Below are 14,004 nucleotides of genomic sequence, written 5' to 3' on the forward strand. Positions count from 1 at the left end.
ATCTATAGGTATAGATCTATATAGATCTATAGGATCTATACTGTCCTATAGGACAGTACCATTCTGGAATATGCCCCAAAAGTCTTTTGAAAAATCAGAGTTGAGAGGGAGAAGATAGAGAAGTTAGAACAATTCTGCGTAGCCATTAATTCTTTGGACAAGCTGTAGGGATTCCAAAGCTTCCTTTATCAGTGTGATGTCAACAATTGAGGAAGACTGTTAAATAAAATGGTGATTTTTTTTTTTTCTTTTTTCATTTTCTTAGACATTCATAACAGGCAAAACTATGTCTTGGGACAGGAACTGTTTTCCTTTCCCTACCCAAATGGCAAAGAAAAACTATAAAATTATTCAGATACATCTATAGGGAGCATTAAGAGTTTTGATCAGTCATCACAGATAAAAATGCCTTCCACTACTAAGAGTATAATGTAGTTAGGAGATTATGCATCTGGTTGCCTTTTGATACTATATGTGTATTGCAGTATATAGCCCAAGTGATGAAAAATTTTGCTTTAACTATTTCAATATTTGAACTATTTTTCCAGATACAAATGTGGAGTATATAACAGTACTATGATTTTTGTTAGCATTTTTTGTCTGAAGACTCTGTCAATTAAACTGATTCTAGTAGGACGACTTAGAGATTTTACCAGAAATCTTTTCTCTGTATATGTATGAGCCCTCTGAATGTCCTTTTTATCTACTTGGTTGCAACTCATGCATCACCTGAGGGGAGATGGTTCCCAGTTTTAAGTCCTATTCTAAGTTACAGGAGTTTTTATCCTTTAGAGAGACCTTTATCAGAGTAAAACATAGCAAAACATATTTTATTGAGAAAAGTGAACAAGAAACCTTCCTGGATTGAGAATTACTGCAGGCAGTGTTACTTGCACAGCCTAACAGCGTCAGTAACACAGTCTGGTATAGTTTGCATTAATACAGAGTAGTACAGAGAGTATGTGGTGGGTCCCGGCACTGGTGTTAACGGCAACCAGACCGGGCTAAATGACTATGTCCCCTACAAATGGGTAAAATTTCTGCCATTAGCACTGTTTGGCAAGGAAAGAAAAACCATAATTTGTAGGTTTACCATAGCTTTCAAGTTCACTTAAGACTCTACAGAGGCAGATAAAGTAAACATTTTTGATTGTGTTGCCTGCTGAGCCAAAACCCTCCACAATAATGGTATTACTGCCACCAAAACCAATACTGTTGGGAAACACGTTGGATCTATTTTGAAGGATAAGTGATATTGACAGCTTTGAGGATTTTTAGCATCCTATCTTGTAAGGGCCTTTTCCTCTCTTCATCACTCCATCAAATCAAAAGAGATCTCACTCTTCCCCTTGTGAGACTAGTCACCTTTGACTGTTAGTAATAAGTACAAAAATCAATACCAATTCATGCTCTTTGCAAAGCAACATAAGCCTTTCTTTTTCAATTAAAATATATATATACACACATGCAACGTTTCACTGGCAAGACTTCAATAGAAATCAGTGTGTTTTCTTTGCAGTGCACAGGGGTCGTATGATGCCCATCTTGACAGAGCTAGTTAACTCAAAGAATGGTGGTGAGAGTCAGCTTTTCATTAAATATGAGCAGATGTGAAATGTAGAGTGTTTGACAATTAGAAATGGCAGCAGCAGGGCCCCAGAATCAAAGTGAGGTCAGATTGGTGGATCAGATTACCTCTCTTACATTCTTTAGTTGTTCTGAAAATCATTTTGAATTAGTGTCAGTGGAGCCATGATGGGTTTTGCCCTTTGTCTTTTATGCTAGGACTGTATTGTTTCCCCAGACACTCATTAAAGGTCATTATACTATTACAGGGCTTGCTTTGGTCGTGGTGCCCCAGTTGGGTTGGTTTGCTTCTACAATTGCTTAATGCATTTCTTTCCTTTTTTTTTTTTTTTTTTTTTACTTTTGGTTATAAAAGCAGGCTTTTTTTTTCAAGGTAAATAAAATCACAGACCACTGTATGAAACTTCTTGAAACAATGAGTAGCTTTTGTAAGAATTAATACTGTTTGTAAGAATCTGTGTTAAGTAGAATATATCAATTTACATATTCAATGATGTACACAGGATTTAGTGTACTAATTGTATAATAGGTAGAGAAAGTGACACTTGCGGTGTATTTTTCACTGTGAATCAGTTTCTCTGTTATTATATTGTTGCCTGTACTTCCAGCAAATGAAAATCATAATTTGATTAAATATAATTACATTAAAATAGCTTTTGAGTTTATAGGCAGGAAAAAAATTTATATGTCTGGAAAAAAAATGGATATGATCTTTCTAAATGTAAGGAAGTAGAATTTTAAATTTTTTTGTGTGTTTACATTTTTTCAGGTTTAGCTGCTTTTGGTAGATTGCTACATGAACAACAGTCCAAGCATATTTTATGCTGGAAACTCAAGTGAATTAGAGTGAAGAGAGTCACTTAGCCACTGAAAAACCTGGGCTGGTTTATACAATGAAATTCTGTTACTAATAAGTGTGATGTTTCTGCTTAAGTCTGTGCCAAATCTTGGGGAGTGCCATTCAAATGATTAATTGATACAGACAGAATCTTAACCTGAACCATTTAATTTCTGTGTTTCTGTATCACCATATGGCTGCTGCTTCTCAGGAACATCAAAAGTTCATGTTCCAAAAGGAAAACTTGTCACTGTGCCCACTGCCATGGGAATCTAAACTTCCAAGGACATTCTTGATATTAGGCCCAGGCATATCTAATTCAGCTTGTGAGAAAATATGCTTTGGCATGCTCTAATAGTTCTGAGAAGCTTTATGTGAAGATTTGGCTTTGGTGAATATCAGGGATCTCCGGAGACAAAAGACCAGACTAATTATCACTATATTTTGAATTCAGGGTTCAGCCCAAACTCCTAGCCATCCTATTTGGAAAGAAAGACCATGCTAAGACAAGCTGGAGAAAGCTTAACTTTTGGAAGTAGCCAAAGCATGTACCTACCTGTGTGCCAAGCCCAGTTTAGATCCGTATATTCTGTCTGGTCTTCTAGTGCCATCACGTGGTTTATGCTGAACAGACACGTTAGCTGCTGAGTTTTTCTCAAAGGACCTAAAATTGCATTCTGCAAGATTAGATGAACATGTTGGGTAGCTTGAATAAGGATGGCTGTTGAACCAAGGATGGTACACTGTGCTGAAGCTGTCTGGCAATGTGGTTTAGCAAGTTAGGTCAAGGAACACTCTATCTGCTTTGTTAACCTGTGCCACTTAGGGCAGTGTAGACCCTGCCAGTGCGTCTTTACAACTTTAAAATCCAAATTCTATAATGAGAGTTGAAATGATGTCACTTATTGATTTAGCCAGAGAGAAGAAGGCATAACACACACACACATTGGTCAGTGTATCTAAAACTCATCAGTTGTATAACTATGCTTGAGCTTTTCTAAATGAGTTGACTATTATGTCCTGGATTCCTAAATTACTAGCTGAAAAGACAGCATAGTCTTGATTTCTCCTAGAATGCAAGAACCGTAACCTCTGCTTTCTACAGAACAAAAGTAACCTCCTACTACTCTAATCCTGCTAGTAGCCAAGACAACAAGAAATACTTGCTTTTATGGATGAGCAAAAGTGCAGGAAGGACCTATGTGTGCCCTGTCAAAAGACAACTTTCAGTGCTAGAATTCTCTTTTCACCATTTAGCAGTAATGGCTTCCCTTTTACAGTATACATATACCACCTTGTGATGGCTAGAGACTTTGAGATTCTCAAACCAGCTATAAATATGATCCCATTTACATTATATTTATAATACTCTGAAGAGGAAAAGGTGGGGTACTACCATTGCTTTCTCCCACTGCACACCTTTTCTGAGCTGTGAGAATTCTATTGTGGCCACAGGAGGGGTGGAGACTCATTTGCTCTGAAATTCTTACTTTTACATATGCTGCATAAACACCTTTCTCTTTAATATAACCTACTGATCCCTGTGTGGTCACACTGTCTTGTCTGTGTCCTGCACAAAAAGCCAATGTTTTTTTATGTTTTGAGGAAAAAGAAATTGAAGGAGTGAATAAGCGATCGGATCTGCTTGGAAAGGAAAGACAGATGTTGCCCCTCAGGGATGGCATCATAATGTCATAAGAAAGTGATTATAATCAGATTGTTATGCTTTTACAGCTCACTTCTATGGAATGACCCCACCTCTGTATACTGGAGAATGATATTGGGTAGCCTGGGATTTTTTTAATAAGATTAATGAAAAAGGAACATTAGAATGAGACATAGTGCCAAATAAATTCCTGTTAATTTAAAGCCACAGAGAATATAAATTATAAGCCTGTGTACCACACTGTGGGTAACAGATTGAATTACGTAAACCTAGTTCCAAATATTGTTCTTTCTTTTAGGATGACAGGTTTTTACTTCAGTTACATCAGTTCCCATGTATTCAGGGTTGTGTTCCTGAGAATTGACATGGCTATGGCATTTCCTCTAAATACCTCTGCAAGACTGCATGTGTCCCCTTTCAAAATACTGAAAATAATGTAAAAATGGACACCTGTGTATATTTTAGAGTGTTCAATTTTGCAGAGAAAATATTATTTTAGATAACTCAGTTAAGATACAAGTTTCTACAGAACAAAAGTAACCTCCTACTACTCTAGTCCTGCTGAAGTAGCCAAGACAAGAAGAAATACTTGCTTTTATGGATGAGCTAAAGAAGATAGGATGAATTGACTCAATATATGCAATCACAGTCTTAACCAGCATTCCAGAACTGCTTGCTGGAACAGTAGTTTCACTGAACCAACCCTTTGATTTGTCTGACTTTCTCTCACTCTTGATGTGCAGACCTTCAGGTGATCCTCTCCTTGATGCAACTGTAGGATTTTCTGCATTGCTAACATAGAGATAGAAGCTGCGATCAGAATGGGCTGGCATATGCCCTCCTGAGACTCCAAGTATCTATTCTGTCATTTTTTCCTGTGAATGAATGCACTGGGACTTTTATATTTCCTTTTCAAACACTGAATAGACAACATTAATTATGGGAGGGGAAGTAATATGAAACAATAGGTATTTTACAATAGGTGACTTCAAGTATATCATTTGACTCGAACACTCAAAAAATGAATCCCTTTTATTGTTCTGTATTTTAATAGAACCTAAGTGCTGCTAAATTATTTAACTTTCTTCTGCATATCATACGAGAATATAGATGAACACTAAGATGTAGAAATGCAAGAGTAGAAAAAAACCAAAACAACGCCCCAAACCAAGCTGTTCCTTTTCAGACAGTAGAATGGTAAAAGTAAGACAATCTAACTTGTTACTCCTAACCAGAAAATATAAATAATGAAGCACACACTTTTTTACATGAGTTTTGTGATGCAGTATATACCACTAGGCTGATGAGAGGATACTCTGCCCAATTTGTGATGTCTGTAACAAGGAGATGAACTCTCGCATCACCATGGGATGGAGGCACTACTAAGTTTAGCAGCAAATCTTTTGAAGAATTGGGAGGGTGGGGGAGGGAGAGATCAAGAAGTCTGCATTTAATTCCTTTAGACCTTTACGTTGAGTAGTGATTCTTACCAGGGAAGAGACTAGTGAGTGGCTTGCTTTGATGGGGACAAGCTAGAAAAGATGCTGTCTGCATCCTGTGGAGTGAATTTAGCAGAAGGTCTTATGCAAGGTGACATGGAAATTATGTTTGCATTTTTAGTTCCTGAGTGTGTCTGGTTGTCATGAAACTCACCATGACAGTTTCTTACCACCAGGCAGCAGATTCTTCCTGTTACCTCCTTGGTGTGGGACAGATGCTAGCCAGTTAGCTCTCCTTCTCTACTGTTTCCAAGCTATTTCAAGCGACAGATGCCAGAGCTGGCTCGGTTTCAGCTTGAGTATTTCTGTCATAGCCCTGCCTTGAGCCCAAATTCTGACCTTTACTATATGAAATAAAGTACTTGTGAACAAGCAGTGGCTTGATCCAGAGCAGGCTTAGAGCAAATGTCAAGTGTCAAGTCAGTCTCCTGCTTCCTTATTCCACCTGCATTAGGAACCTAGATTAGACCCTAGACTACAGCACCGACTGCCTTAGGCTTTATGGGTCTAGAGAGACATAACTTATTAACAAAGAGTTATTAAATTTTTATCAGTTTTATAACACAATGTAAATGCCTTCTATGAATCTACATTGTATTCATTATCATTTAAAACGTTAATTAAGTCAAAGTTGCATTTAATTTAGTTCTAAATGTGCCTTTGGGAGGAAGCTTTTAAAAAACAGCTGCAGGATTGAGAAGCTCATTGATGCCGGGAAGTTGTTAGTACCACTTTTCAGGATAGGTCCCCCAAGTTGATTGCCATTTTGAGTCTTAGCTAATTTGTGTTGATGTTATTGGGCAAGGTCTCAAATTAATATTGAACCAATAACAGCAGAAAGCTATCAGCTCATGCAGATACACTTTGATGTGTAACTTGTATTCTTTTGAAATTGCTGCCAAACTAAAATGGACGGTTGATTCATAAAGTCAGTACTTCTCGTACTCTTGTATTATAATATTTTTTTCATTTGATATCCTTATTGGTTGGCTCCTTTCATAATTCAGGGAAAAATATGTTCACTGACTTGGAATATTGTCCCTCAGATTCATAGAAAAAGAAGTCCTCTGGCCTAATCTACATTTCATGTGATTTGACGTTATTGTAATGTATAGAAGGAGGTGTTTATTGAAATATACAACAGACCACAATATAGTAGCAACATGTAAAGTGGAATGCAGTTTATTATTAAAAAAAAACTAGAATAAAAGCCCTCCAAGTTAAAATGTGGTTGGCTTGCACTATGTATGGGTGTGTTATTGCTTTTGATGTAAAAACAAGAGAAATAAGGAAAAAATCAAGTACAGTGTTTCCACCATCTGATTATTCCATTAAAACCCCCAGCATCTTTAACATATGCATACCTTTAATCAGGTAAGTAGTCACATTATCTGTAGTGTGAGCACAAAGGCACATACAATGTGATTCATACTTCTAGAATTGGAGCTAGAGGGAACCAACCTAATGCTTACCTAAGCCAGGAGAGTCCACTGAATTAGAAGCAGAGATCTTCAGATCTTATCAAGTTCAGTGTAGGTCCAGCCCTTAGCCTGGAAGCCAGAAGCAACTTGCAAGACAATTTTTTCTGGGTCATCATATTTTCTACTGAGTACCTAGAATCTTTCCAGGTATCTGCATATGCCGGGATACATAACCTTATGATTTTTGTGTGTGCTACATGAAAAGAGATTGTTGTCACACAACTCTGTATGTGGTTCTTGAAGTGCCACAAAACAAGCACCCATTCTGTATCATTGCTTTGATTGAAATTATGATAGAGAGGAGGGAGTTGAGCAGAAAAGGAAAACTTTTAATTGATTTTTAAGAAATCATAGCTATATCTTTTTAGTGTGCAATTTCTTAAATATGTTGACGGTATACTTTAAAATAGGTTAAAGTTCAGTTGTTGTACTTTTGCTGTTTGAGACTATTTACCAGCTTCTGTTAGCATACCTTTTTATAATACAATGATATAGCTTTCCTTGCGATATTTTGTATATTAGTGAATGCTGTAATGCTGTAATTCACTTTTTATCAATGACTTTAAGAAACATACTCTGTGCTACCTCACACACATATGCTTCACTGATACTGATCAGACCTTGTTAGCACAGTACAATTATTTTGAAAAGGAAGGGTAGAAAAAGCATTATTACTGTGTAAGAAATGGCCAGTGTCATCTGGTTAAAAATTCATGTGGATGTTTTAGTTTGACTGGAAATTCTACATAGGCAAATGGCACAAGGCAAAGATCCCAATCTTGACTGTGCCACTGACTTACTACATGACTATAGTTCCTTTTCTACCCAGAGACTGAGAATATTGTATTCTCTATATATTATATTACATTTTGTGCTAAGAAGTGCTTTGAGATCCTTAAATTTTGAAGTACTAAATATAAGCCTGGGTGTCCTTTTAACATAATGATTCCCCTGCGGAGGCCGATTTTCATGTCTTCTGATCTTTGCTGAAGGAGGTCATAGACACACGGCAAGGAGGAGAGGAAAGTGAAATGGGGTACATGACAGAAAGAAGGAATGGGGAAATTACCAGAATTGCCTTGCTGCTGTCTAATTTAGGGAGGTTTTGAAAGGGGATACTCTTTAAGAGGGCATGAATACCTTCTGTTTATCTGCATCAGCAGGGAAGAATCTCTTTTTAGATTTCTGGAAAAAAAATGTTAAAAATCATCTGCAGTTTTTAGCTGCTTCTGAACTTTAATTGGAACGCAGTTCTTGTTTACTGTGAAGCACTGCTGAAGGAAATACAAAAAATCATTATAGTGTCTTTGATCTTTGTCATGCAATTTCCTTTGTTCGTTCTTGCATAAAAGATTTTGCTTGCACTAGGCATGTTGCTTTCTCCATTCCCATGTTCCTGACATTATTATCTTCACTCTCTAACTCAGTGGTGTTATGTCTTGTCTGACACGGCACTGCAATATGGAGAGAAATTTTACATCACCATAGCTCTGCTATGGAGGAAGACTGGCAACAAGATACGGAGGTTCTGTTCTTAAGCAAACTCTTGCCAGAATGGACTAGCAGGTGTGCCATCTGGCAACGTAGATGGTTTATTCTACAACTAGCCCCTGTTCTGTAGTACTTACATGATCCCCTATGGTATATATTGCTTGGACTTTTAGTAAAAATAGAAGTTACAACATACGGACACAACTTAGAAGTCAAGATAAACATTTGCCTAGCTGATAAAGTTTCATCAGCTAATAGAACTAAGATTCTTCTAGCAAAGAATAAAAACAGTTACAAGTTTGGAGCCTAATTTAGAGATGATGCTTATTCCTATTCCATGAGGAGGGCTACAAAAATGATCAGGGGGATGGAACACCTCTCCTATGAGGAAAGGCTGAGAGAGCTGGGGTTGTTCAGCCTGGAAAAGAGAAGGCTTCAGGGAGACCTTACTGCAGCCTTCCAGTGCTTAAAGGGGGTTTATAAGAAAGATGGGGTCAAACTGTTTAGCAGGGCCTGTTACGGCAGGACAAGGGGGAATGGTTTTAAACTAAAAGAGTTAGTTTTAAACTAAAAGAGACTAGATATAAGGAAGAATTTTTTTACAATGAGGGTGGTGAAACACTAGCACAGGTTGCCCAGAGAGGTGGTAGATGCCCCATGGAAACATTCAAGGTCAGGTTGGACGGGGCTCAGAGCAACCTGATCTAGTTGAAGATGTCCCTGCCCACGATGGGGGGGGTTGGAGTAGATGACCTTTAAAGGTCCCTTCCAACCTAAACTATTCTATGATTCTGTGAGGTAAATTCACAGTTGCAAACTGGTAGCATGTTTCATTAAGAGGCATTTGTCCAGTGATTTTTTTATTCACTCTTTATCTCTGTTAGAATCATTCCTGATCTACCAAAAAATGCAAGGACTGTCAGGTTATCTGTGATCAGGCAGTCACAAGATGGGTGTCAGCAAAGAAGTGATACAGTATTTATTTAGAATCGCAGGGTGTGAAAATGAATATAATTCACATGATGAGGCAGCAGAAGAGTGAAAAGAAGTGAGATGCACCGCTGAATAGAACAGGATGTACTTTTCTGGCTTCCACTACATAGTGTCCTTTACAACATATGGGAAACATTTCCCAAATTTTCAGATGACATGCTAATATTTCTCACTAATAATGGAATTGGACTCATAGCCATTCTTGCATCTTGTCTTGTATTTGACATGAAAATGCTGCTTTTTTTACGTGGTTCTGAACAAAGCCAATAAGCTTTCCAATGTCAGGGCAAGCAACGAAATAGCAAAATACCTTTTATTAACTCTTGGATGCTAAGAACTGCTTCTGATATTCCACAGAAAAATATTTATCCTATTGTGTGAGGTTGCACATTTTCAGAGTACTATTCAAATTAAATTTTAATTGTTGCTAAATTATATTTTGTGTAAATTGAGACATGAAAATGTAATTTTTGTTTCATTTTATGTACAAAAAATCTGCTGAAAATTAAATCAGTTTTCATTTGGTAAAGGTCTAAATTTTTCCGTAGTTCTTAAAAGCTGGATTTTTTTGCACCAAGAGCTTGTGTTCCATAGAATAATTGTCCAAAGAAAAATGAATTTTTTTTTTTTTTAAAGCATTTCATTGTGCATATTTTGGTTGTTTCTAGTCAAGAGTCTCACTGCCCTGGGTAACAAGATACACTTTATTGATTTCTTCATTCAGACAAAGGAGAAAAGACGAGAGAACGGTAGACTTGGGACAGATGTCAGTCTCAGCACAGATTCTGTGGTGATAATCGTAATGCAAGGATCTGCAGAGACTGGAATCAGTAATGTAACCCTAGCTGTTTGAGAGGATCCTTCCATACAAGGAGTCCAACTTACAGGCATCTTACGCTTTGGAGAGTTATATGACTCAGCAAAAGCCTTTGGTTACATTTGGAAGAGAAATAAATGAACACACAATTTGCAATGACAGGGACTCAAGCCAAGGATCTGTGATCGCGTAGTCTAGATTTGTCTGATCAGTCTGAAATTCTGCAGGAGCAGGAACTGGCATTCTTTTAACCCATTGGCACCTGATACTTCTGCATGATTTCTGTAGTATGAATTCTGTGCCTGATCTGTGCACTTCAATATGCCATTATTGTATAATTCTGCATTCTTAGAACTCCCTACACCTAAATTTGCCTCTTTTTAAGCATGGAATTATTTTAATTTTTGTTTCAGATCTCCCCTGTGATCACCACCATGTGTTCTTTTTTACTATAACATGGTCTGTGGAACTTTTTTTTTTCTTTCTTTCTTTTCTGAATAATTCCTGAAAATACTATCTCCTACTTGAATGAAAATACATACTCTGTTTTTGGATTCACGATTTCTAGTGTTATGTCTAGTAGCTGATCAAGCTTTAATGGTCTTTTTGATTGGCTGGTTGAATCTTTGCATGCTGCAGCTCATTCATCCACAGTTTTACTGGGATTTCTCCTTCTAAATAGATAGATAAGCTTTTGGTTTGCATCTCAAATTGTAACTTGAGGGAGTGAAAGAATTGTATCTTTAGGCTTATATATTCAGCCTCAATACTCAAGCCCCACATACTCCTCAAGAAATATCCTGAAGTTGTCCCTTGGGTCCACAGATTTCCTCAGCAGTATCCTTGAGTTCTGCCCATGAGGAATATAAAGTATGTCAAAATATGCATTTGTTTTTAATCTGCCTTTAGCATATGAGTCTTTTGTCTGCCCTCTTCTTCTCCTCAAGCAGGACAAAATAAAATCCTCAGAGGTAGAGCTCCAAGCAATTCACTTTTGGAAGATGACTTTCTTGACAGCTGTCAGTGTCCCCTGAGCACTGGATTTCTGGATGCTTTCAGTATCTGACTCTCAAAACATCTGGCAGCAACACTATTTCCAAATATATTGACATCCTGTGGCATTTGTGGTTGATATAGTTACTTTCAGGATAGTAACTGACCCGTAATCTTACGAAATCTTATATGTCAATTTTCTCTTTGTTGGAGAGAGTTCATCCTCCTCCAGGTGATTGTGGACTTTATTGTGAAATTGGTGTGATAATTATAACAGAAATACTGGCAGTTCAGTGGTTTCCTGCAGAATTTTCTTTCTTTTTTTTTTTTTTTTTCTGATCAGTCTTCTTTCCTCTTTATCATGCTACCTTCTTTGAAAAGGAACATCATCTGTATTTAATTTTATACTCGCAGAGTATAAGTGATTTCCCTGGTATAACACCAAGCGTTCTGCAGAACATAGCTAAGCAACCTGAGCGGCTAATTCAACACTTTGACAATCCTCTCTCAAAAATTCTCCATTGCCTTCTTTCCTCTCCTCTTGTTTCAGTGCATTGTGTCCTAACAGTGAGGGTGCTGCTGGTAGGCTACCTTTGCTTTCTCTACTAATGTCCATGTTCTCATCAGGGTTTGGTTAATGAAACGAGAGGTATGTAGCACAATGCATTTATCTTTGATGGAGTTTTCTTTCTAAAGCTGTTCCTCATCGTGGGTTGTGATCTCTTTGCGTGATCTGCCTGATCCTTGTCGTGAACTAAGCAAGCTTGACATCTCTGTGTAGCTTTAGTAACAAAGTGAAAAATAAAAGGACAAAACATATTTAATATTTTTTTTTTAAAGCTGACTATCAATTTAGTTTGGTATATTCAGTATTACTTCCTTTCTTTCTCAGTTGTTAATCTGCATACTTTTATACCATTGGAGTTTGTCTTACACGAAGTGAATGTGAGATGGCATGCATTTCCCTCTTACAATAATATTGAATAGTTCAACCCTAACTTCTGCTTGTATTTCAGTGTTATCAGTGCAATATTTTTGAATATTAGAGAAGTAATCAGAGGGAATTTATAAGTATTTTTTTTATTTTGTGTGGAGGTATTTTGATCCTATTTAGGTTTTATTTGAAAAATATGATCCTTGCTAAATACATGCATCTTTTTGAGTTAGAGATCAAAACACTGTTGTAAGTAACATTGTTATTAGTTATTACCACTGGATTTCTTAGCTTATGCTTTATTTTCCACCCTTATGAAATTGCCAGCCCTTGCTTCCCCATAGCAATTGATTTCAGCCAAGCTACTGTATGCTTTGGCATAGATGTGAGTATTAATTCTTTTGCGGGTTCTTTTGCAGATAGAGTCAGAGGTAGACATCACATTTCCATTTCTTTTTTTTTTTATTATTATTATAATTATTGTTGTTTCACTTCCTTTGTTTTGCCATTGTTTACCTAGAAATTATGTGCTATACTCCCATAATTTTCCATAGCAATGAATTATATTCCATCTCTATTTTTGCTATTGCTATTTTTGCTATTATTTTATAGATTTAATCTTAGTTATTTATACCTTGGTTGCTTTTTATATTAATATATTTACCAGGTGATATTGGTTTTTTGGAGACATTTGTTCAGAGAAAAACAGAGCTTTACAAGAATGGAGTACATTGTAGAACTCACTAAAGTAAGGAGCACTTAGAAAAAAAAATATACTGATCTTTTAGTGTCGTGAAGTCTATTTAGTTGTATATCTGTAAGTGATAAAACCAGCATATGTTACAATAGGCATTTTAATACAACAGGTTCAATCTATTTGATTAATTTGGATGTTTACCCTGTGAGTTACAGTATTTTGCATAAAAGAATTGGTTTGTCAACAATTAACATTCCCCACTTTTATGAAAGAAGTACTTCAGGTAATAGAGTATTGTTAAACTGCAACCAATGTGCTAAAAATCTGTCTTCTGACAATAAAATTTCTATGCATAAGAACAGCTGAGAAATACTGTTCTATACTTATGCATAGATTTGAAGATAGAAAAACAGCACTAGGGCTTGAAACTCCATGTAACCAGCAGGTGGTAGTGCTGGCTTAGGAATAAGTAGCGACTGAAAAGTCTCCAAGAACTTTTTTTATGTATTGGTTTTGTGAGGAAACAATTTCATTTAAAAAAAAAAAAAAATTCTAATATTTCAGATGGCTCATTTTAATTGTATAGAATAGGTATATACAGTGTAAGCACTTGTATATAAAACCAGCATGTATGTAAACATGCACAGCATTTTATACTTAGTTTACATATGAAAATGATATTATGACCTCACAGGTAACAGTCGTGTGAAGACCTCCATCCCAGAGGAATATTACAGCTGAACCAGAAAGATATTGGGGATCACTGAGCCTGATCCTATTAACATCTAATAAATGGAAGATTTCCACTGATGTGGATGAAAGTCGGATAAGACTGACGATAAGAAAGCCAGAGTTAAATGTCAAGATTTCAATTCTTCTTGTTCAGAGACACAGACACTTATACACCCTTTTTTACAAGGGTAAACAACAGCCAAAATGGAAAAGAAATTCAATGGTATCAAAGTTTAAAAACTAAAAAAAAAAAAAATCCAATTTATTGGTGGCATA

The 14,004-nt window shown here is 36.6% G+C and overlaps 1 protein-coding gene across 10 annotated transcripts in view; it reads left to right on the forward strand.

The window, feature by feature from the left end:
- KCNMA1 (potassium calcium-activated channel subfamily M alpha 1) overlaps window positions 1-14,004 on the forward strand; it is a 526,570-nt gene that overhangs the window by 426,998 nt on the left and 85,568 nt on the right. The window lies entirely within an intron of this gene.

Source organism: Calonectris borealis, chromosome 7 (genome assembly GCF_964195595.1).
Source record: "Calonectris borealis chromosome 7, bCalBor7.hap1.2, whole genome shotgun sequence".
Lineage (NCBI taxonomy): Eukaryota > Metazoa > Chordata > Aves > Procellariiformes > Procellariidae > Calonectris > Calonectris borealis.